This window comes from Eretmochelys imbricata, chromosome 9 (genome assembly GCF_965152235.1).
Source record: "Eretmochelys imbricata isolate rEreImb1 chromosome 9, rEreImb1.hap1, whole genome shotgun sequence".
NCBI classification, from domain to species: domain Eukaryota; kingdom Metazoa; phylum Chordata; order Testudines; family Cheloniidae; genus Eretmochelys; species Eretmochelys imbricata.
This window is the reverse complement of record NC_135580.1, coordinates 81,340,522-81,365,457: the sequence shown is the minus strand read 5'-3', so window position 1 is coordinate 81,365,457 and position 24,936 is coordinate 81,340,522.

Here is a 24,936-nt window from a genome sequence, read left to right as displayed (position 1 = left end):
ATGTGGTCAATGAAACAAATGTGGTCCCGTAGCTAACACACAAATTATGGATCTATGTTTGTTTCAATAGTGACCTATTAGCTGCAGGACTACATACACTTCAATGACAACACATTAGATATGGATTTGCATTCATTTGCATGGTGAGACATTAGCTGTGGACTTTGTTCCGTGGCCGCGGGCTAGCTAAAATATAAGTCAGCATGGCTTTTTACAGCAGCTTTTTATTCTATGAAAATTATAGAAACAAATTCCTATTAAGCATTACATATAAATAAAAGAAAATTTAGAGAAATAGTTACAAAAGTCAGCAACATTATAGTTAACATAAGTAGCCTGAATAGATTTTGACCGTACTCTAACCCTGCTGTGCACCTCAGTAACTAGGAATATATTTTCTTAACTCTGCAGTTCCTTGCTTTCATGTATTTTTATTAGAGCACTGCTATTTAAATAAGAGGATGTAAGTATGCATGTATATATAGTCACATGCATATCCAACTCATAAAATATTTGTGAATAAGATTTTCTGGGCATAAGATAAGAGCTCTGTTATTATTTATCTGCTGCAGTAACATGATAGCATGATAATTCAAAGAGAGGCAAATGCATTTTATTCCATATGCCTTTGTGCCATTCACCTTGGAGAAAATAAGATAGAAGACTTTGGTGGTATAAAAATAGCACACGGCTAAGGAGTAGGTGGTTGGAATTTAAACTTGGGACACTGTATTTGATCCTGTTCTTTTTTCTTTTTCTTTTTCTTTTTCTTTTTCCCCCAGTCTTGCTCTGTAAATTGCAGTCCAAGTAGGATCAGAATAGTTGAAATGGTTTGTCAGTGAAGTCACTGCCAGAATGGGCACTCCATGGAATTTGTTCCTAATGAGATTATTAAGCCTGTGTTTACTCTGTGGACTCTGAATCACCGATGTAAACTAACACATTATTATTTTGCTGCCAAGATTGCATCAGTTCATTTTCTTTTCTGAGAGTTTAAATCCGATGCAGCAGGGTCCCCCCAGGAATGTACAGCCATGGTGTATGGTACAGAATGGTTATAGCTGCAAGAGGCTGTCTTCTTGAGGAGGGTCTTCGTCTTGCCCTGGGAAAATGGCCTTTACCAAATTGCCAGCCAAGTGAGTGCTTCATAATCATCAGAGGTTGGCTCTAACCAAAACCTTGGACTTTGAAATAACTGAATTTGGAATAACCGCAAACTTAGCAGGTTAGGCTTATGTCTGATAATTAAAATAGTAAATATGTTGCTATTCTTATCCCACAGAAATCTCACATAAGACCACACTGGCTTTGCTGTGTCAGTGCCGTCGGATGCTGCATGACCCAAATATCAAGTAGAAAACCCAGCTGTGGTTTAATACATTTAATTTTTAAATAAAGCTTAAGGAGTTTTAGCTTCACAGCTTCTACCTGAGGGAATAATTTCATCCACCACTGAAGTGGAGGCATCTATAGATGAAACGGCTATGTAGGAGTTGTGTATTATTATTATGGGAAACCACACGATGACACTATGCAGCAATTTAGACTCGGAAGTGAAGAAAGATGCTCTCTCCAATTAAAACCCCAGGGGAAATTTGAGGAAGGAAAATCTAATTACTCAAGCAGGAATTTGGCCAGGACACTGAGTTTAACATCCCTATTCTTCCAAAAATGGCCATGGGATTTTAAATGACAATTGATCACTGCTGGTTTTATGTCTTATCCAAAAGATGGCACAGCACAGTGCTCCTTAACACTATACTGGGACTTTGCTTTAGCATGAAGAGCATAAGAATTGCCATACCAGATCAGACCTATGGTCCACTGCTCCAGTATCCTATCTCTGACAGTGACTGGAAAAAGATTCTTCAGAAAAGCATGCAAGAAACCCCCTGATGAACCAGTATGTAGTCAACTAGAAGAAATTGTTTCATTAATCCCAGGCAGTTAGTACAGGGGTGGGCAAACTACAGCTTGGGCGGCTGCATCCAGCCCTTCAGACATTTTAATCTGGCCCTCGAACTTCTGCCGGGGAGTGGGATTGGGTGCTTGCCCCACTCCAGTGCTCCAGCTGGGAAGTGGGGTCGGTGCCTTGCCCCACTCCAGCTGGGGAGTAGGGTCAGGGGCGTGCCCTGCTCTGGCGCTCAAGCCGGGGAGTGGGATTGGGCTCCACGTGTGCCATGGCTCCGCAGGCTCCTGGAAGCAATGGCATGTCCCCCTTCCGGCTCCTACATGTAGGGGCAGCCAGGGGGTTCTGCATGCTGCCCCTGCCCCAAGTGTGGCCCCCGCAGCTCCCATTGGCTAGGAATCATGGCCAATGGGAGCTGCAGGGGCGGCGCCTGCGGACAGGGCAGCACACAGAGCCGTCTGGCCATGCCTCCATGTAGGAGACATGCCGCTGCTTCCGGGAGCTGCTTGAGATAAGCGCTGCCCGAAGCCTGCACCTCTGACTCCCTCCCGTGCTCCATCCCTCTGCCCCAGCCCTGATCCCCCTCCTGCCCTCCAAACTCCTTGGTCCCAGCCTGGAGCATCCTCCTGCACTCCCAACCCCTCATCCGCAGCCCCACTCTAGAGCCCGCACCCCCAGCCAAAGCCTCCTCCCATGCCCTGAAGTCCTAATTTCTGGCCCCACCTGAGAGCCCGCACCCCTAGCTGGAGCCCTCACCCCCTCCCACAACCCAACCCCCACTTTCGTGAGCATTCATGGCCTGACATACAATTTCCATATCCTGATGTGGCCCTCGAGCCAAAAAGTTTACCCACCCCTGAGTTAGTGGCTGGTTTATGCCCCAAGAGGTTGAGAGGGTTTATATTCCATATACTTTTTTCTTTAATTTTTACTAGTATTACTGTAGATAGTCTCATTATTCATATAAATGTCCCTTTTTTGATCCTGCTAATGTTTGGGCCTCAAGAATATGATGGGACACTGAGTTCTGCAGGCTATTTATGCATTGTGTGAAAACCTATTTCCTTTTACCAGTGTTAAATTTGTTGTGTGCAGTTTCATTGCATTATGAGAAGAGGGAATAGGACTGATGATGTTGGGAATAGTTAAGAAAGGGATAGATAGTAAGACAGAAAATATCATATTGCCTTCATATAAATCCATGGTACGCATACATCTTGAATACTGCGTGCAGATGTGGTTGCCCTGTCTCAAAAAAGATATATTGGAATTGGAAAAGGTTCAGAAAAGGACAACAAAAATGATTAGGGGTATGGAACAGCTTCCATATGAGGAGCGATTAATAAGACTGGGACTTTTCAGCTTGGAAAAAAGATGACTAAGAGGGGATATGATAGAGGTCTATAAATCATGACTGGTGTGGAGAAAGTAAATAAGGAAGTGTTATTTACTCCTTCTCATAACACAAGAACTAGGGGCCACCAAATGAAATTAATAGGTAGCAGGTTTAAAACAAACAAAAGAAAGTATTTTTTTCATGCAACGCACAGTCAGCCTGTGGAACTCCTTGGCAGAGGATGTTGTGAAGGTGAAGACTATAATAAGGTTCAAAAAAGAACTAGATAAATTCATGGAGGATAGGTCCATCAATGGCTATTAACCAGGATGGGCAGGGATGGTGTCCCTAACCTCTGTTTGCCAGAAGCTAGGAATGGGCGACAGGGGATGGATCACTTGATGATTACCTGTTCTGTTCATTCCTTCTGGGGCACCTGGCGTTGGCCACTGTTGGAAGACAGGATACTGAGCTAGATGGACCTTTGGTCTGACCCAGTGTGGCCATTCTTATTGTCTTATGGGTGCCCATTTTTGCACTATTCATTCTTTTTTATCTCTCTGCCATGTACCCATCTTATTCATCTCCTCTCTAAGCTACATAGTCCTGCCCTAATCTTTTTAATAAAGAGTGCTGTTTCTGAGGGAACAGTACTTCTTTCTGAATCACCCATACTACTTTTTGTAGGTTGGTGTTTTCCATGAGAGGTTGGCTTTTATATATATATAATCTCCATAATCCAAAGAATTAAAGAGCAATGTTACTGTCTGTACAACGTATCAGCATTGTTATGTTCTGGGTCATTGCAGATTTATTCAGTCATCCATACAACTGGTTTATGCTTTAACCAGGTTTGATTTGGTGTATTAGGTATTAATTTGTTTTGCATCCTTGGAGGAAGTTTCACTGTCAGTGCAGGATGAATAGAGATTTTGTCTACTAGGAATTCACTCTTTAGGTCAGTTTATTCTTAACTCAATAAATGTTATCTCACAGGAGCTCAAAAATTCCTGTAGCTTTATTAGAGAATCAAATTTACATTAAAACACAGCCACAGGTGATTTCTCTTACTTAATATTTTGTTTACAGACCTGGTTACATGAATATAGCAAAATAAAGGCCCTTGGTATGATGTAGTTGTCAAGTAATAACTCAAGATGAAATCAGCATCTCATCACAGGTAGCAGGCCCATCAATGCTAGTATAACTCCAGGGATTTTAGTATTTAACACCAGGGCTAAGTTTGGCAAATTGCGTTGTAAGGCAGATAGTTTTCTCCACTTGTTATGTGACTGAAAATAATCTCTGTATCATCGGTGTAATTGTCTTCTCTAAGACTGAAGTAGGAAACAATTATTGCGTTTTTGTACCATGGTCCCTAGTGGACATAATGTTGTTTTTTATGTGCATACAGTTTAATTGTGGTGAGACTAATAGGCAGGAGAAGGAGATATAATAATGGATAACATGTTTTTATAAACTCTTCAGGGAAGCATGATTGAATCTATTAACCACATGGAAGCCATATGAAATGACTGCTCTCAAAATTAGAGGGAAAACAGAACATAGAAACAAAGAAATGTAGGGCTGGATGAGACCATCTACTCCAGCCCCCTGTGCTGAGGCAGGCCTGAGTATACCTAGGTCATCCCTAACAGGCGTTTGTCCAACCTATCTTTAAAAATCTACACAGCCTTACCTGGAAGCCTTTAACTGTCCTTATAGTTAGAAAGGTTTCCTAATGTTTAGGAAAGAAATTAAACCATCTCTTCTTGCCCTTTCTTCAGTGGACATGGAGAACAATTGATCACTGTCCTCTTTATAACAGGCCTTAACATATTTGAAGACTGTTATCAGGTCCCCCCTCAATCTTCTTTTCCTAGACAGGCCCAGTTTTTTTAACCTTTCCTCATAGGTCAGGTTTTCTAAACCTTTTATCATTTTTGTTCCTCTCCACGTTCTGTGGGTCAAGAACAGTTTGTGTGAGTATAAAAAATTTCAATGGTGTGGCCTCTTAGAATGACTGTAAACAGGTGTCCCATCATTGCGGTGCTCTGCACTGAATTGATGGACAGGAGAACTGGGTTCCATGTATGATTCCTACTTTGCCTGAAGAGAGAGTGTGTTCAACCTCCTGTTTCTTGGCAGTGATCACTTCCGCTGATCAAGGACTTTGATGGACTCCAAACAGAGTTCTATTTCATCCTCCTTTGCCAGAAGGAATGGGGTCTACATTGCAAAGACATCTAGGATGGAGAAAGGGTTAAAGTTGGAAGGACAAGAATGCTTGGAATTCTATCAGGAAGCAATCTCTCAGAAATAAACCACCAAAACGTTACAGCATTACACCAAACATCCTTCATCATCATCTGATGCTACAGGCACAGCTCTTCTAGTTGTTAGGAAGAGTGTGGCTGAAGAAGTAGTAGTTACAGGGAGCAGGTGGCCCAGTCTGTAGTGTTGCTGGAAGCTCTGTTGCTTCAGAAGGTTCTTGTTTGAGCCAACATCATGTATGTAAAGTCAGCAGGTGTTCTTCAAAAAATATTATTATTTATTTCCAAGTTCTCTGCTCATGTTTAATCCCTGTTTTTTTGACCTGCCTAGAGTTACATAGGATTGTGTCATTGGATAACATTTTATATTTACAATAGATTTGGTACATCTGACTGGTATTAGAACCCCTTAGGACCTATCCATCTATTTTCTTTTCCCATCCAAACATACACATTGCTATGCTAAAATATGTGATGAAAGCCAGGACACTCTGAATTAAGTCTTGCACATCTAAGTTCCTTCACACAACGTGTGCTTGTATGATTTTTTCAGAAAGCAACATCCCGCTCAGAAACACCCCCACCCCGAGGAACACGTAATAAAAATATGTGAGCACAGTGGGTGAGTTAAAAACTGAAGGCCATATTGCCTTCTCACTTACACCAGTAATTAATTTCCTCAGGTAAAATTGACTTAAGGAACTGGCTAAGCAAATAAAAACACAGGATGTGAGTCTCCTCTCATTTACACTGTTACTCCATTGACTTTAGATGAGCTACTCCTGATCCACACTGGTGTAAGTCAGAGGAGAATTGGGTCTTGACCTTTTATTGGTTTAAGCCAAATTCTTAACTCTGTTTTATCTGAATAAATTTCTTCTCTTAAATGGTACTTTAAAGTTAGTTTTTAAAAGAAGAAGAAATAGACCAGGGAAGCAATCTTTGCTGGAGGGGAGATGAGAATTTATGAAAGCTGAATTATTTATCTTACTCTGTATGATATACTAACAGAGCTCCATCTGAAAAGCAGCCACCTTCCCAAATGGAATGGTAAATAAAAATCCTTTTACAAGTCTAGTTTCAGAGTAACAGGCGTGTTAGTCTGTATTCACAAAAAGAAAAGGAGTACTTGTGGCAACTTAGAGACTAACCAATTTATTTGAGCATAAGCTTTCGTGAGCTACAGCTCACTTCATCGGATTCCGATGAAGTGAACTGTAGCTCACAAAAGCTTATGCTCAAATAAATTGGTTAGTCTTTAAGTTGCCACAAGTACTCCTTTTCTTTTTACAAGTCTAGTGCTTTCCAAACACTAACGTACTGAATCGCAATACATGCCAGTGAGGCGAGGAAGTAGTAATATCCATTTATTAAAAATTGCAGTTATATCCCTATTTTTAAGGTGTGATAAACACAGTAATTAAACCTCACATCAATCCTTTCACATAGATAAGAATTATTACCTTATTTAAATATTTTTATTTTATTTATTTTAAGAATATATTTGAGGCTGAAAAAGGTTAAGGCCAAAAATTTTATATCATCTGCAAATCTTGTCACCTCACTGTTCACACCTTTTTTCCATTTAATTTTTGAATACATTGAATAACATAGGTGCCAGCATAGATCCATGAGATCTGACCATTTATTCCAACTCTTTGTTTCCTATCTTTTAGCCAGGTACTGATCCATGAGAGGACCTTCCTTCTATCCCATGACTGCTTAGTTTGCTCAGGAGCCTTTTGTGTGGGATCTTGTCAAAGGCTTTCTGAAATCCAAGTACACTGTATCTACTGTGGTGGGTTTCTTTGGCACTTTTCCCTCTACAAAGATGTTGAATTTAATTGCATTAGGGTTTCTATTACCAAGTATTTCAGCCATATTCACCTCCTGGAACAGATCCTGTGCTTTACTTAGGACCACTTATAAAGAGTACCATATGATCTTTACTTACCATGAGGTCCTTAGTTTTATAATTCTTTCAAATGAGTTGGAACGGTAAAGAAGATCAAAAAAAATATCTGGGGATAGTGGAGATCTTTCTTGCATTACTCACTGTAAATGGAAAGAACGCAACATAGTACCTTCTTATGTGGAAGAAAATCCTGTTTATGAGGTGCATTAGAATCAATTGCTGGAATATATCTTTTCCTTGTGAAAATATGTCCCTTACATAATTCCATCAAGCTGTTTGTGTTGTAGTTGTTATATAAATACCATCAAAGTCATTGCTGCTATTGAGTATTTTGCTGCATGAAGGCCAACCAGAGGGGGAAAAATTCATTTTCATCTGGGACCCCCTAGTTTTTTCCAAATTGATCTTATTTGTAACAACGTTAGAATGGAAATATCATATAATTTGCAGTGTGGTGTCTGGGCCAGCGATGCTTATGGGATTCAGAACTGGAAGGAGATAGGGATAATAAACAGGACATAAGTAGCATGGCCATTTCCCTAATTGTTCCTTGCCCACTGCAGGGGATTTTGATTTCAACACACCAAGATGATGAGGTTTAGAGCATTTCTGATGATTATCAAATAATTGATGAAGTCATGGCACAAACAGGTGCAGAAGTTTCTGCAGGCAGTGCTCCTGGAACACTGCCAAAGTTTACATGACATTTCAGCAGAGGTAGCAAAATGGGCACTACCCACTTTGCCCAATAGACTTGCCCCATGATCTACCTCTCATTGCCTTCTTCATTGCCATCTTTGGACTGAACACTCATCTGGCAAGTCTCTCACAAAAAAGCCCCACATGCTAGGCGGGAGGGATACTCATGTTGAATGTACAAGACAGGCAGTCATGTTAGGCTACATATATATTTTGAAAGCAAATCTGAGCTATACAGCATAGAAAGAAGCTCAGCTAAGAATGAAACGTTATAAATGCACAGTGAAGAAGATGGTGGTTAAATGAGTTGGTGGCCCTGAGTCCTTTCCACAGTGGAGAGATGACCTCATCAATGTTTGTCACTAACTGTCCTTTCTCCTCTTTGTGGTCAGTGTCCGCTGTGATTGCAGAGCCATTGGCCATTATCTTTGAAAACTCGTGGCGAACGGGGGAAGTCCCAGATGATTGGAAAAAGGCTAATGTAGTGCCAATCTTTAAAAAAGGGAAGAAGGAGGATCCTGGGAACTACAGGCCAGTCAGCCTCACCTCAGTCCCCGGAAAAATCATGGAGCAGGTCCTCAAAGAATCAATCCTGAAGCACTTACATGAGAGGAAAGTGATCAGGAACAGTCAGCATGGATTCACCAAGGGAAGGTCATGCCTGACTAATCTAATCGCCTTCTATGATGAGATTACTGGTTCTGTGGATGAAGGGAAAGCAGTGGATGTATTGTTTCTTGACTTTAGCAAAGCTTTTGACATGGTCTCCCACAGTATTCTTGTCAGCAAGTTAAAGAAGTATGGGCTGGATGAATGCACAATAAGGTGGGTAGAAAGTTGGCTAGATTGTCGGGCTCAACGGGTAGTGATCAATGGCTCCATGTCTAGTTGGCAGCCGGTGTCAAGTGGAGTGCCCCAGGGGTCGGTCCTGGGGCCGGTTTTGTTCAATATCTTCATAAATGATCTGGAGGATGGTGTGGATTGCACTCTCAGCAAATTTACGGATGATACTAAACTAGGAGGAGTGGTAGATACGCTGGAGGGCAGGGATAGGATTCAGAGGGACCTAGACAAATTGGAGGATTGGGCCAAAAGAAATATGATGAGGTTCAATAAGGATAAGTGCAGGGTCCTGCACTTAGGACGGAAGAACCCAATGCACCGCTATAGACTAGGGACCGAATGGCTAGGCAGCAGTTCTGCGGAAAAGGACCTAGGGGTGACAGTGGACGAGAAGCTGGATATGAGTCAGCAGTGTGCCTTGTTGCCAAGAAGGCCAATGGCATTTTGGGATGTATAAGCAGGGGCATAGCGAGCAGATCGAGGGACGTGATCGTCCCCCTCTATTCGACATTGGTGAGGCCTCATCTGGAGTACTGTGTCCAGTTTTGGGCCCCACAGTACAAGAAGGATGTGGAAAAATTGGAGAGAGTCCAGCGAAGGGCAACAAAAATGATTAGGGGTCTGGACCACATGACTTATGAGGAGAGGCTGAGGGAACTGGGATTGTTTAGTCTGCAGAAGAGAAGAATGAGGGGGGATTTGATAGCTGCTTTCAACTACCTGAGAGGTGGTTCCAGAGAGGATGGTTCTAGACTATCCTCAGTGGGAGAAGAGGACAGGACAAGGAGTAATGGTCTCAAGTTGCAGTGGGGGAGGTTTAGGTTGGATATTAGGAAAAAATTTTTCACTAGGAGGGTGGTGAAACACTGGAATGCGTAATCTAGGGAGGTGGTAGAATCTCCTTCCTTAGAAGTTTTTAAGGTCAGGCTTGACAAAGCCCTGGCTGGGATGATTTAATTGGGGATTGGTCCTGCTTTGAGCAGGGGGTTGGACTAGATGACCTCCTGAGGTCCCTTCCAACCCTGATATTCTATGATTCTATGAGTTGCAACAGAAAGTCCTGGCTGGAATGGGCCATAGAGACTCCGCTTTCCCTAGAGTTGGCCCCTCCAGGACAGATTGGATGCATGTTGCCAGGGAGGCATAGCACTTACGATGTTGCTGCCAGTGCTATATTTTTTTCTCTGGGTAGAAAGATGGCTTCAGTTTCAAGGACTGTCAATCAGAGAACTTCAAAGCAGCACTGAATTCACTTGGAAAACAGGAATGCATGTATGTCTGTGTTCTTCCATAGGGAAGGAGAAAAAGACTATGCATGACTGTGATGCAGTTTCCCCCAAGAGAAGAGAAAAAAACTGTAATTAGAGACATGCTCCACCTATGGGGTGATTGACTGATTGCTTCCCTGCTACAGGGGGCAGATCTAGATAATCCTCCATGAGATCCCCAGGCCTTGTGAGGTGCTTGAGGGAGCTCAGTTGGAGCTGGCTATGTGGAGGAGAGTGGTTGTGTTGCATTGTGGCTAGAAAGCTGAGGCACAAGAGTGGAGCAAACTCCTGTGGTGGGCTGCTGGCACAAGGGCCCAGGCACCAGGGAGACAGTCCAGGCTCACTGTTAGATACCAGGGAGCCCCTTGCCTTCTGACATAGGGATGCCCTTAGGGTCACAGCCCAGTTTACCAAGCTATCTAGATCACGCTGTCCTTGTCATTTTTTACCACTCCCCCAATTTTTGTGTCATCTACAAAGTTTATCAGGGATGATGTTGTTTTCTTCCAGGTCATTGATAAAGATATTGAATAGCCTTGGACCAAGAACTGATCAATGGCAGACACTTCTGCCAGTTACCTGTGAGACCATCTGTGAAGATACCAGGAGACAACTCAAAATTTTAGGACCTATGCTGCAAGCAGTCTACCCACCAACCCTTGTCAACACTATCCACCACTAATGTGCCTCATATCTGACCTGAACAGGACTTCATTGGGATGAGAAGACTGTTCAATCTCCATAGCTCTGTCAGTCCTTGGCTTGTCTACTGAGACTGTCCAGAAGGCTGCCAATTGGACTCCTCTCACAAGGCCACTTTTCAACCTTCTTTAAAGTGTCTTCACCTTTGTGAAAGGTTCCTCATTTAATTAAGGGTTAATTCCAGCTCCACTTCCCACTCCCTTTAAACAGAAGCTCAAAGGAACAACTATAAAAGTAGAGCTGGTTGGATAATAGCCTACATTCCGGGGGGGGGATCTCAAAAATGTGAAGTTGGTTTCTTTTTAAAGTGGTTGAAATGGACTAATTTTTCCCCAAAAAATGTTTATAGATTTTTTTCTGTATTGTTTCTGTATGTCTATAGAAAATGTTACTGAAATGGTTATCCAAGTTCTTTGTTACCCAAGTTTTTTTCAACAACTGTACGTTTCTCTAGAGTTTTTCATCCTACAGGACCCTACTTTATGAAATTATGTGTGCCAGGATCACTTGCTCAACCTTGGAATGCAGCTACTTCTGGGTTGGAATGTGGCTGCTAGCATCACATGGCAGATATTTAAGGAGACGAGGTGAAGAGAAATGTTTTAATTGAAAGTACAGAGGGAGTTTTGAACAGAATGTAACCCCTCATGCTTCCATCCTGCAATGGGCTCTGTGAAGACCTTTGAAGTCAATGGGCTTCCATGCCAGGGTCTGCCCATGTAGAGATAATTGTAGAACTGGGGCCAGAAACTGGAGTTGATCAGGACCCAACTGGATAGCTGTGATCCGTAGGCAAAGAAATGTGTAAGGCAACCATCGCCTGGAGAACCTGTCAAAGAAGAGCCACAAGGATGATTAAAGGATTAGAAAACATGCCTTATAGTGATAGACTCAAAGAGCTCAATCTATTTAGCATAACAACGAGAAGCTTAAGGGGTGACTTGATTATAATCTATAGGTGTCTACATGGAGAACAAATATTTAATAATGGGCTCTTCAATGTAGCAGAGAAAGGTATAACACAATCCAGTGGGTAAAGATGAAGCTAGACAAATTCAGACTGGAAATAAGGTGTACATTTTTGACATTAACCATTGGAACAATTTACCAATGTCAATGATTCTCCATCACTGACAATTTTTAAATCAAGCTTGGATGTTTTTCTACAAGATCTGCTCTAGGAATAATTTTGGGCAAGTTCTTTGGCCTGTGTTATTCAGGAGGTCAGACTAGATGATCACAATGGTTTCTTCTGGCTTTGGAATGTATGAATGTCACTCTTGACTTGTGAAGAGGAGTGGGGTGGCTATTGGAGGACAAGCTGTAAGTCCGTCCTTCCACCCAGGACCCAGCCAGTGCTAAGTTCACAGCGGCCATACTATCGTTCTGAAAACAGTGCAGATTTTGGTGGGAGCAAATGTCATCCAGCTTGTAGTTTCCTGTTGTGGCTCTGATGGGGTATAGCTGGGAGGGTTGTTTAGGATTCAATACAGAACTCATTTTCCTTGGCATTTTATGAGCTAATAACCTCAGCACATCTGTAGGAGCTATTTACTGCCAGAGGGAGATAAAATTATAATTTGTAGATTTAATATTTTTTTAAATGCTCTTTTTGTCCCCTCTGCTTTGCTGCCTTTTCATAGCATGTTAGGAATGATTTGGGTTCCCTTCCTTTTTCCATGGTAGTTTATGAACCTGCAGCTAATAAAATTGCAGGAAAATCAAATTCTATTGCAATTCATTCCTAATTCATTTTTTTTAAATGGGAATTTTCTTTGCACATCCTTGGTGTAACTTAGTTGACAGTGATGTGAGCTGCTTGTAAGGCTTGCTGCAGAATACATTTCATTTCTCATTCAAAGGACGTGCTAGATTTTAATAATTTCCAAGGGCAGGAGTTGGTACTAAAATAACAGGCTGCTGCTGCTGTTCCTGTCGCCTGCCCAAAGGTTTCCAGGCACCTGGACATAAATACTAGAAACATGACTGCAAACAAGGGCAGCATGCTTTAGAACCTCCCGAGAGAGGAACGGGAGAAAAACAGAGAAGTCCGCTACCCATCCCTGCTAAATATATAACAGCCTCCTTCAAGTTTATGAATAATGGGGGCATTCCTCCATTGCATGGGGACCCATTATGGAAAAGGGGCAGAAGTGGCTCTCGGGGAGTACCCCCAGAATAAGGAGTTTCTAAGTGGTGTAGGGCTGCAGCATCAGCTCTTCCCAAAGCTTTCACCATAGAGGGTGTGCTGGGGAGGGAGACAGTGTGCATATGGCATACTTTGGTCCAGCTAGTCTGGGCAGCTGGATGGTGCCTAAATGGCCACGGGAGTCAGAGTGTAAGTTAGAGCTCTGATGCTGCTCTAGCTTACCTGGGGGAGAAGGGGAGCAGACAGATCACTAAGTAGCCTGAGAATATGGAGAGTACAAAGTTGGTTCAGAGTTACTTTTGTCCCCGCTTCATTTCATGGCCTGGTCTGAATTGTTCAGGAACTGACGATGAGTCTGGAGAACGTGTCCCACAGAGGTGAATGTTCTTTGTTCAAGCTTTTCAGAGAATTCTGAGCCTGATAGTTGTTTGGGGAAGCGATGCTTCTGCTATTCAGTATTTGACATAAATGCTGTGTGGCTGGTTCCCTAAGACACACAAATGGGTGACTGCATGTTTTAAGGCAGGGTAATAACAAATGATAAGTAATGAACTTTTGCTATGTATTTTCATTCTCACCCTCCCCACCTAAGCACTGTTGTGAGATTAAATTAATGTTTGAAAAGTGCTTTGAGATCCTTGGCTATAAGATGCTATAAAAATGTGAAGTGTTCCGTTTGGGGTTGTTTTTCACCCATTGTTACATTTAAGAGATGCATCCAGCCACTTGTCAGTTTCCTCTTTGCACCCATCTCAGCTCTCCAGATTAGTCTCAATAGCTGGCCAGGCTGATTGCTTATTGCCCTTGTTGCTGAGTCTGAACTTTGAATAAAACATTTCTTTGTTATTGTAGCTGATTGATGGCAGAACTTGGCTGAGGCTGGTGACTGAGAATGTTGATTTTTCCAACAAAAACTGTGTGCTGACATCATCAGTGATTTCTGCAGGGTTGAGCTGGAAAGTTCAGAATTTTCTTCTTCTGTAACATTGGTGAACTGGGACATGCTGATTCCTTCATTGGAATAGAATGAGTCATTGCTGGTTTTGTCTCTGCCCTTGGAATGAGAAATCAGATCAAGGGCCCTTTCACAAATATCTGTGTAGGTCGGAGTTAAAAGCCTAATGACATTAAAATAAACCATATAAAATATCCCAGTTGTGACCAGGGTCCGAGGGGAGCCACACTGAGGTTATTTAATTAGGGCAAACTGCAAAGAATGTGGCAGACAATACCCAAAGCTTTTGGTCATTCCAGTAATTAGATCCACCAAGCTAGCTTCAAAACAGCTTCTATAATTTGGATTAAAACATAAAATAAGTTTATTAACTACAAAAGTCTAGATTTTAAGTGATTATAAGTGATAGCAAACAGATCAAAGCAGATTACCTAGTAAATAAACAAAACCGCAAACTGAGTTTAACATACTAGATAGGTAGGATATGAATTAGAAAATTCTCACCCTGAGCGATAAAGGGGCTGGCAGATTCTTAAGGCACAAGCTGCCTAGGCTTTTCAGCTTGGGTTTCTCAGGTTTTCATACACAGGCTAGAAATCTCTCTAGCCTGGGACCATCATTTCCCTGCTGTTTGGTCTTTATTTCTCAGTGGTTTCCAGGTGTATTGTTGTAGGGAGAGTGAGGTCCATGTGTTAAACTCGTACACTAGCCAGATTTGACCAGGGCAGGACGGTACTGCTCTGGGATCCTAGGCTGGGAGGCTGGTGGTTAGAGAGCCTGTGTGTAACTGCAGCTGGGTGTGTCCTTACCTGTGTGAATGCTGGTGGAAGTGCAAGCTTGGAGGGCTTTGCAACTTGTCACAGCAGTACGTGTGAGAGGGAGCCCAGGCTGGTGGGTCAGAGGGCTCAGTGGTAACCCAGTTCCAGGTGGCATCCTGTGCGGGAAACCCATCACACCAGTAACCTGTTTCACTAAAATCAGTTTTCATGTCCACTCTTGTATGTGAGCTGTGAGTGAGCTGGTAATGGCTGCTGTGCTCGTCTATGTGGCTGCTATATTATTATTTATTGTTTGTGTTGTCCCATTGGTGGACATGATGGTTTACAGACTTGTAAAGGTCTAGTGTCATTCATTGCTTCATAAAGTGCTGTGAGGTACCTGGAGCAGGACTGGAATTCTCTTCTGTGTCTCTTCTCTGCATTCTGATCAGCCATCTTTCCACCCTCTAGATCACAGACACCCAGAGCAGTCATCTGGTGTATTGATTTTTGGCATGGTGTCAGTGAGTTCCCACACTGGTTGTACAGTTTTCTCATTGCCTCATCCTTGGCTGTTGTGCTTGATGAACAGATATCCGTTCTCTGTAGTTCCTCTGAAAGAGGGATTGAAATGAGTCTTAGCGTTTATGAGATCATACGCCAGTGGGGATATTGTAGCATCCTAATGCAGAATCCTTTTCTCAGCTGTCTTTCTCTCTCTGCCTCCTCCCATAACCTGAAGTGGTGAAGTTAGCACCACTGAATGTCAGAAGGCCTTAGCTGCCAGGATCTTTGCACAGTGCAATTCCATTGTTTGAGGCTGTGCGCAGACATTCCAGGGGCCAGTGTCCATTGTTGTCCTGCAGCCTCAGATTGCCCTTTTCTTGTTAGTGTGCCTTCTGGAGGATTTGGTTCAGCTTGTTCTTTCTGGTCTGTTGCACTCTGGGTTGTTACTGACTCTTCCTTGTTGGCTTGGAGATCACAACTCATGGCCTGAGAGTTCCTTTCCTGCAGCTGATTGAGAGCTCCTTAAAGCTCTAATCAATGAGGCTTATTAGGGTACATCTACACAGGGATAAAAGACTCACGGCATGGCCGTGGCTGGCCCAGGTCAGCTGACTTGGGCTCACGATGCTTGGGCTCTGGGCTGAAAAATTGCTGTGTAGACGGTTGGGCTTGGGCTGGAGCCAGAGCTCTGGGGTCCCTCTACCCTCGCAGGGTCCTAGAGCTCAGGCTCCAGCCGGAGCCCAAATGTCTATACTTCAATTTTTCAGCCTGGAGCCCAAGCCTCATGAACCCTAGTCAGCTGACCTGGGCCAGCCATAGGTTTTTTATCCCTGTGTAGATGTACTCTCAGTTATGCCTATATTGCAAAGGTATGCACACAGCACTGACCAAATGTCCAGCATCTTGTCCAAGCATGCACTGGACCAATGTGAAATCTGGGAAGAATTCTCTGTGGAGGGAGTCTCTTCTTTGGCTTTTCTAAAGTCCTGGACAGGACGTTACAATTGGCAGGTATATTTTCATGCCTTAGGCAGTGAAAGCGGGGACAGCAGCTATTGCAATGACCTCCAAGTTCCTTTTATTTACTATGTAATGTGGGTTGTTTTGTTTGTTTTTTTAAAATATGTTGAGACCCAGCCTGGGCCAGTATTATCCATGCCTTCCCATTAATATGATGGCCCAGGGATGTGCCTGCATGGTGCATGACAGTGTAGGAGATCTGAGTTTAGCCCTTCACTCCCTGTTGACTGAAGAGTAAACAACATGGAGCCAGCTATGTGTAAGCACATATTGTGATGATGAAAGTTCTGTGCTCATAATATATTCATCCCATGGTGCACTTGGGCTTATGCATTTGAGGAGTTGTGATGGGTGGTTTTATTTCTTTTGGTAAGAGTTACTTATGCATTGAACAATCTTTATCCACAAGACTGACTGTAAAAGTTAAGGAGTGCTGACTGGCAGGCCAGATTTGTACTGAGGCCTTCTGGTGAACCAAAATCCAAGATGCTTTGAGAATGCTATTAAATTGTTGTAGGATATAGAAAATGCCAGATACTTAAAACTTTTACTGGTACCTGTTGTTTGATTTACTAAGCAATTTTTGCAAGGAATGTACTAATCACAAACATAGAAACAGAAATATATCAGTAATGTACTAACAAAATAAGCTTATGAATAACCTTCTACTCTACTCCATGCAGTGAGGGTGAAGTTGCACTAATTCGTTTCTTTCTCTGCTGTCATTGAGAACTGAGGGGTGCTCGTTTCCTGCATTCTGGCAGCAGTGTGGTACTAGCCTGTATGTTTGCATAAATTCTTCTATACCATCCTTTAAGTACATTTCAATATCATGCATACTAAAGCAAAAAACCCTAGGAGGAGGTATCTCAGGATGCTTGCCTTTTGCCTTCACTTGACGTCAAAGGGCTTGTTATAGCAAATTGGGGAAGGAGGGCCCAAACTGGGAAGGAAATATCCAACTAAGCAAATGTGCCCTTGAGACACTTCTGCTTGTTTATTTCAGGTCATACAGCTTCCTTTGATCTGTGTCACTGCTGTTCCATCAGCTTTGGTTGGAGACACACTTGGAGTGTGTGAATTCACCTGAGGTCCGGTTTTGAAACATGCCTTAGAGAAATGCAAGTGGGCTAGCCGCACAATAATGCCAGGCAGCAGTGCCATGAGGAAGAGTGGGTTGTAATCTGTCTGAAGGCAGCAGGATTTAACAGGATACTTGACACAAGCCAACCAACAAAATGTAACAGCTCCACCATCTCTTTTCTCCCAGAACCCCTTCCTATGCTGCCCCATGTGTTCTAAACTACATCTTTCATTTTAGCCCTGCTGTTCTGTTCAGTCAGCATTAGGTAAAACACAGTGTGGTGATTTGAGGCACAGGAGAGAATGTCTCTGGATTAAAGCTGTGCCATACCCTCACTCTCCTTTTGGTCTTTCCCAGATGGTCCTTTGCCCCAGATATCTTCAGTGGGCTTCAGGGGAATTCCCATGGTTTCAGATGCTAATACAAAAAGGTGAACAGGGTTTCCCTGCCTCATCATGTCAGGATGCTTTTCCCTCTGGTAACCACGTGGCAGTAGTTTTTTTAAAAGTTGTGAGGGCTGCTCCTTTGGTATGTCTCATCCATCATCGTCACACTCCACTGCTGAGCACAAAAGGCTTTCTACTCCAAATTGCACTGGCTCTGCCCGCCCCAGTCACTTTGGGGTCTCTGTATCCAAATTTAGTTTCACGGTATCTCTAATGGGACTTACCGTCACCAATTATACGTCACCACTTCACAGTGAATATTCAATAAGACCCAAGTATATTGCTTGTTTCGCTTCAGCCTGTTTTAGCTTTAGTTACAAAATCAGAAGCCTTGCATCCTATTCTGCTAACTCCCCTAAGACCTCTGCCAAGTAACCTCTCCCTTTTTCACTGCCAGCCCTCTGCCCTCTTCTTTGCCCTCTGGCTCTTCTAGGCATTCCCAGCCTTTCTCAACAGTTACCTAGCAATCTGTAATGCTCCCATAACCCAGCAGTTTCCCTCCTGTCTCCTTCCATGTTGACCATCCCTTTGATGTTTACCCAGACCTCTTCCATTCTTTCCCTGCTGATCTCATTTTGCTTCTTGGCTGCTGCTTCTCCATCTACAACTCTCTTTAATCTGCTGCTGGCCCTTTTCTGTGCTACAGAAGATCTGATGCCTCTTCACCACTGTTCTATGCTACTTTAGATCTTTGTTGCCCTCACAGCCTTCATATTCTCCACTGACTCTCAAGGCCCTTCCTAGATCTCTTTGGTGGTCCTTTTGGCATGTATCCACAACCTTATTTTGCTAACCTAAGCCCACTGTTGTCACATTCTCTGCACTCACATTTGGTGGGTGAAGTTCATTTGAAGGTACCTAAAGGTATGTGACATTTCAGGATTAGACTGTGCCCTCTGGGCAGGGGCGTGAGTGGAAACCATGGAAGGCATCAGGAATGCCCCAGTTCCCCAGTGTTGCACGCCCTACTCTGCAGTCTCAGGCAATCAGTTGTGTGAGGTACAGTCACCTAATCTATAATAGATGATCCTCCCTCCATCCTCCTGAGGAAGTCACTAATTAATCCACCCTGCGGCAAATCCCATGCCTGCCTCTGAAGCTGGCGATCAATTTATGCCTATGCACGTGGGCAAGAATCACTAGTGTTAAACAATCAAGCCTGTTCTTATTGCAAGGTACCATGGGAATCTATGTAACTATCCACATTTTTCTTGAATCCTGCTGGGAGGATGGGGTTATAATTTTCAGCCCCTGCAGGTGATGGCAAATGATGACTGCCCTATAGGCCAAAGTGTAATTCTTCTAGCTTGTCTGGCCCCTTCTTTGAGTCCTTACCACTTTGTATGAGGAATATGCAACTCCTGCTACATTAAGCACCGTCAGAAATCACCCGGTATTATTCATACTTTGCATCACCAGATGAAGTGATCTTGAAACAGGAGACAGATGCAGATAAATGCTCTTAACTCCCTACCAAAATCATTGGTCTCTTGTAATTCCCCAAAGCAATTCTGCTATGCATTCTGTTAGTGGCAAATATGTAAACCTAATGCAAAAAAATCACCCTGCACGGAGGGTGCAGGACTCTTGAAAAAAGGGCTGGATTAGCCTTGATTGAAATAAAACTTCATGAACTTCAGAGAAAACTGGAGAATTTATGAAAAGGATTACTGTCCAACTGTGCCACCCTTGAAATCAGTGGGATGACGTGAGGAGAAAGGGACTGTTCAACATAAGGGTGGCACAATATGGCCCTTAGTGAACAAAGAGTTTGACATACTTGGGCAGCTATATCTTGCATGAGTCCAGGGGAAACTACTGAGTGTTCTTTACGTAGGGATGATCTGTTCTTGAATGTCTTCTACACCAACAGGCTTTCACGGTAACATCAACCATGGATGTTCTTGTGCCTCCTGGTCATGGTTTCAGAGAAAAAACAGTTATATTGAGGTGGACAACACAAAGTCCACTCCTCTCCCGGTTTGTACTGATGTTCCCCTGCAAGCTCCTGTTACTGTTATAGGGATCTGATACAGCAGTGTAGGTGCAGGTATCAGAAAGCAGTAACTGCCTTACCCACAGTACAGCAAGTACTAATAATATTGGTTAATAATTGCACTGGACTGAAATCAGTCAGAGCCAGTCATAGTGGCACATGGGAAAAACCCAGAGTTGTCCTCAGGCCCTAGCTGCCCCTGTCTGGGCTGGCAGGAACTAGGTGTCCTGCACAGGCAATGTGTTCTGTCGAGGAAGGGGGCAGTGTGTGTCAGATTGCCATTGTTCCTTGAAATCTTCAGGCCTGTCCTATTCATTACAGACCAAATAAATAATCCCGAATGCACCAAATCGAGGCTCAGCATCATGGCACAACAGCATCGCAACTTCACTTACAACATTATAACTCAGTGACATGCTGTTAGCCCAGGGTGATGCTGTGTCAATAGGTGTCATGACAATCAGAATCAGAGCCAAACAATCCCAGTGTTTGGGCAAGTGGTGGTTTGGGTTTAGCCCACTTTCCTCTCAGCCTGATGTGAGCATAGGTGCTAGAACTAGAGGTGCGGGGGGTGCTGCCACACCCTTTCGCTTGAAGTGGTTTCCATTATATACAGGGTTTACAGTTTGGTTCCATGGCTCTCAGCGCCCCCACTATAAAAATGGTTCCAGCACCGCAGGATGTGAGGCTGCTAAGTCACATTACACTTTATCTCAACCTCACAACATACTGGTGGTTTACTGCTTGCCTCAGTAGCTCTAGGAGAGGTAATTGCAGATGTTCTGTTAGGGACAGGCAGAAAGACTGTTACCTCAGTGCAGCACATCCATGTTTCCCACTCCACACCTGCTCTCTTTGCCTTATCCCTGCTTGTCTTTGTTGGCTTCGCTCGCTGCTATGACAACTTGTGACATTCTTGCTTGGGGCATAAACAGTGGAGGACAGGATTTGAAAAATATACATGAATAAAAGGTCAAATCTCTCCCAGGAAAGAATAAAGTTTTCATTTCTTTCAATGCATAGTTATGAAAAGCAAATTAACCTTTGGATGCTTGAGGAATTCATTTTGACAACAGCACAGCTTAAAAATAAACAGGCGCTACTCCAAGCAGTGTGTCCAAAGATGCCCCAGTTTATTCTTCTACTGATCCAGTCCTTGCCTCTGCAGATCAGAATATATAGTTCTGGCTTATAAAGGTCATGCTGGCATTGCTCATCCAGTACAGCCTAGAGGGGCAGAGGGCACAGCACTGGGTATGGGACCTGCTGGGGCAAAATTCTCCATTTATTTCAATGGGGAAATGGGGGCTGCTTTGTGCTATTAATTTTGTTCATCTTAAATCTGCTGCCAGGTTTGAAAGTCTTCTCCTGCAATATTCCCGGGGTGGGGTGGGGTGGGAACAAAAAAAGAGAAGAAAATCTGTGTGGCAACGCAAAAAGGCAGGTGGTGTACCCATTCCTGGCCTAGCTCAGAGACTGTGCCTAGTTAACAGCTGGGTTGTCCCCACTCTCCATCACTACTGACATGATGAAGTAAGGATCCTGGAGTCTCCTGCAGGGACTGCTTCCATGTTTGACTTTAGACTTAGCACAAAGATTATGGAGACTGACAACAAAGACTTGGCCTTTGAGGATATTGCAACAGAAAAAGCCATTATGACCAGGTGACCCAGTTAGCAAATGCTGTATCATGTCGGTGATGTAAATGGTGTAAAAAGTGAACGCAAAATGATATAATTTATGTGCGAGGAAGGAAGAATGGGTAGTAGCAAGAAAAAAACAGCCAACAGAAGATACTAGCTAAAGCAGTCTCCAAGTCCGCTTAGGGATGAATTTGACTCCTTGAGACCATGACCATGATGGGAGCAGGATCAGCCTAGTGTGCCTGCACGCCCTTCCTCTGCGAAAATGATTGATTCCTGCTTTCTAAAATATCCTCTCCTGCTGTAGGTCCAGTGCTTCCTACTGCCATGTAGGGTGACCAGATGTCCTGATTTTATAGGGACAGTCCCGATTTTTGGGTCTTTTTCTTACTTAGGCGCCTATTACCCCCCACCCCCGTCCCGATTTTTCACACTTGCTATCTGGTCTCCCTGCTGCCATGGCTCCTCTAATCGGACTCCGCCAGCAGATTTTATTCTTGTCCTAGCAGAGCTTCAGCATCTCTCCCTATCCTTCCAGTCACCTTCCTTTGGTTTTGTTTCTCTCTGTTTTGAAACAGCTCTGTATTTTTCTTTGGACTTTCAACTAAAATCTATCTGGTGAAATCAATAATGGGGGGGGGCAGGGTGGAGGGGGAAAGGGGGAAGAATAAATAGGGCAGAGTTCCAGCCTAAATTCCAGTGAACTCCTTGAAGAATTGGCTGCCCTGGTTCAAATTCCTCTTGGTTAATAAAGCCAGATACTTCAAATGTGAGGAGTATTTTCTTTCAGTAACCCTCTGAATGACATATTTATTAGGAAGACAAGGTGGGTGGGTAATATCTTTTATATTTATTTATTCATGTTTATTATTATCTAAATTGACCCTACTGGGGCCTTGAACCGCAGACCTCTTTTTCTAAAACCATGAGATGCTAACACTTGAACTAAAGAAGTAAGTCTGCTAGCTGGAAGGAGTAGCAGGCTGATTTTCTCTTGTGGGCCAGCCATTGGAGGAGGCCAAAGAGTCAGGTTCTCCTAGTATGGATGTCGGTTTTTTTTTTTTTTTTTTTTTTGCAGTGTGCTAGGTGCCTCTCACAACGGATGATCTGATATGATTCTACCTTGAGGCACTTACAAGCTAGTTAGGAACCAACAAAAATAAATGCATCCTTTTGAGTCTATGCGGGCGCTGCCTCCTCTGTGTCATCTTGTGAAGAAAATTCTACGTACCGGGGAGATGTACAGCCTAGTCCGTGGACTAAGGACTTCTCTTTCATTGTATTCTACTACACGGAGGCAAAAGACAGTTTACTGGGAGAACAGTTCAGATCCCTTAACTCCTTGTCTTGTGCTTTACCCACAAGACTATTCTTCCCAAAGGCAAGGCAAAATCAGGCACCTTGCAAAAGTTTAGCTGTAGCCGTGCATAATACCAGGCAATCAGTAAATTATGTTATGAGCTAAAAATGAATCAAACCAAGTTAATTTTCTATATTTTCTTTCTGCCGTTTGATACATTAGCTTCATACAGGAGGAGGTGGTTCTATACTGCCTAGCAAAATTATACGAGTGATGCATTATATAAGCCACTAAAACATTTCATAGTTTACAGTGGAAGAGTGTTCCTGCTCATTATGTGAATGAGAGGAGACTGCTGCACTTCACATGACATGTATCATTTAGACACATTTAGTTCCAGGACTATTTGGAACAAGGGATGCAGAGAAACTTTAAACGGTTCCAAGTGACCGAGTGCTCTGGAGTTTTCCAAACCCAATTGTCTAGTGCAAGACCATGCCAGCTTTTAAAGTGCACAAAGAGAGAAATATCTCTGGAACACTACGGATTTCTAATTAAATCCTTTGTGTGGAAAAAGAAACAGAAATGGATCTTGGCCAGTCTGTCTGAAACTGGCAGATGTTCCTTAGCTGAAAAGCTATCAAATATAGTTCAGCCAATAATAGTTAACCATGCCACTGAAAACGGACAGGAGACATTGGAAGCTGTGATTAGAGGAATTTTACCAAATGTCAAGGCAAAGGACCTCATGTCATTTAAAGCTTTTCATTGAATTAATTTTATATATATAATTTCACATCTTATTTTTCTACATTTTAGAACCTGTCTGTAAGCTAGGTGTTCCAGATTCAGGAAAGAGCTCAGCATTTCAGTGGTCCAACTTTGGTTCAGGGGAGCCAATTTTTGAGGGTCTTTGCTGTTTATTAGAAAATATTTATTTGAATTAGATCTCTTTTGCAAAGCAGCTGTTTAAATGAAAGGGAAAACATCTTTGTGAAATGCTAAGCCACATCTCAAGAAACCCCAAATGCCACCATGTTCTGCAGTTGACTTGAGCTCTTTGTCACACAGCCCAAGGTAACACATTTGAGTCTTGAAGAGCAGATAGCCATGCAGCCATGTTCAGCAAACCTCGTAAGCCTGTGCTTAACTTTCAGTCCCATTCAAGTCAGTGAGGTTTAAACATGTGATTAAGTGCTTTGGTGAATTAGGTGTCTTATTGAGGGGCATATCTTCAATCCCACAAAGACTTAACTTTAAGCATTTGAATAGTCCTATTGGTTAGTTTGTAGGACCTTACAAAAAATGGTTTGTAGCCTTCATGTCTAATGAGTTGTAGTTATCAGCTGCCAGTGTCTATACCACACTGTGCTGTGATCATGTCAGATCTGTGGATTTACACCAGTGTAACTAAGATCAGAATCTGGCCAACCATTTTCCCAGCATCATGAGCCTTTTAAGCAAATATGGCCATTAGACATCTTTGAGCTGTTACAATGTGGCAGGTTTATGTCCTAACCTTTGAAAACCATGAAGCAATTAATGCAAATTCCATTCCCTGTAAACCCTCTGAAAACACTGTTTCTTTCTTTCTTTATATTATGCTTCAAGGACAACTTCACATGAGACAACAGATGACACAGAGGAGTCCTGGGCTGTATAAATATAGACTCATTTTATTTTATTTTATTTTGGTTAATAGATACAATACAATTTTCGACTACGTAAGAAAGCGGAGTTTTCAGTGCATACATTCTTCAGCCAGACAGGGACAGGGCACCCAGACATTCCATAGTGATTTGAATAATACCATGGCACTTGCTTAGTTTATTTCCCTTAACTCCATAGTTATTGGGCTTTCCCAGCTTTCATTAACAGCTTTGACAGCTCAAGGTCTAAGGAAAAATGAATTGAATAATAAGGCTGGGCTGGCTCTTGTGAAACAGGATTATCAGGCAGGCAAAGACACTATTTGGTTCCTGCATTCCATGCTAGTCTTCGTGAGTAACCATATCTTTTAAGGCATCATATTTGGTTGGCATGCCAGTGAGCTCTTGCAGTTCAGCCAGGAACTGGGACTTTTTGTCCTTCTACACAATATGGAAACAACACTTGATACAAACAAACCAGAGC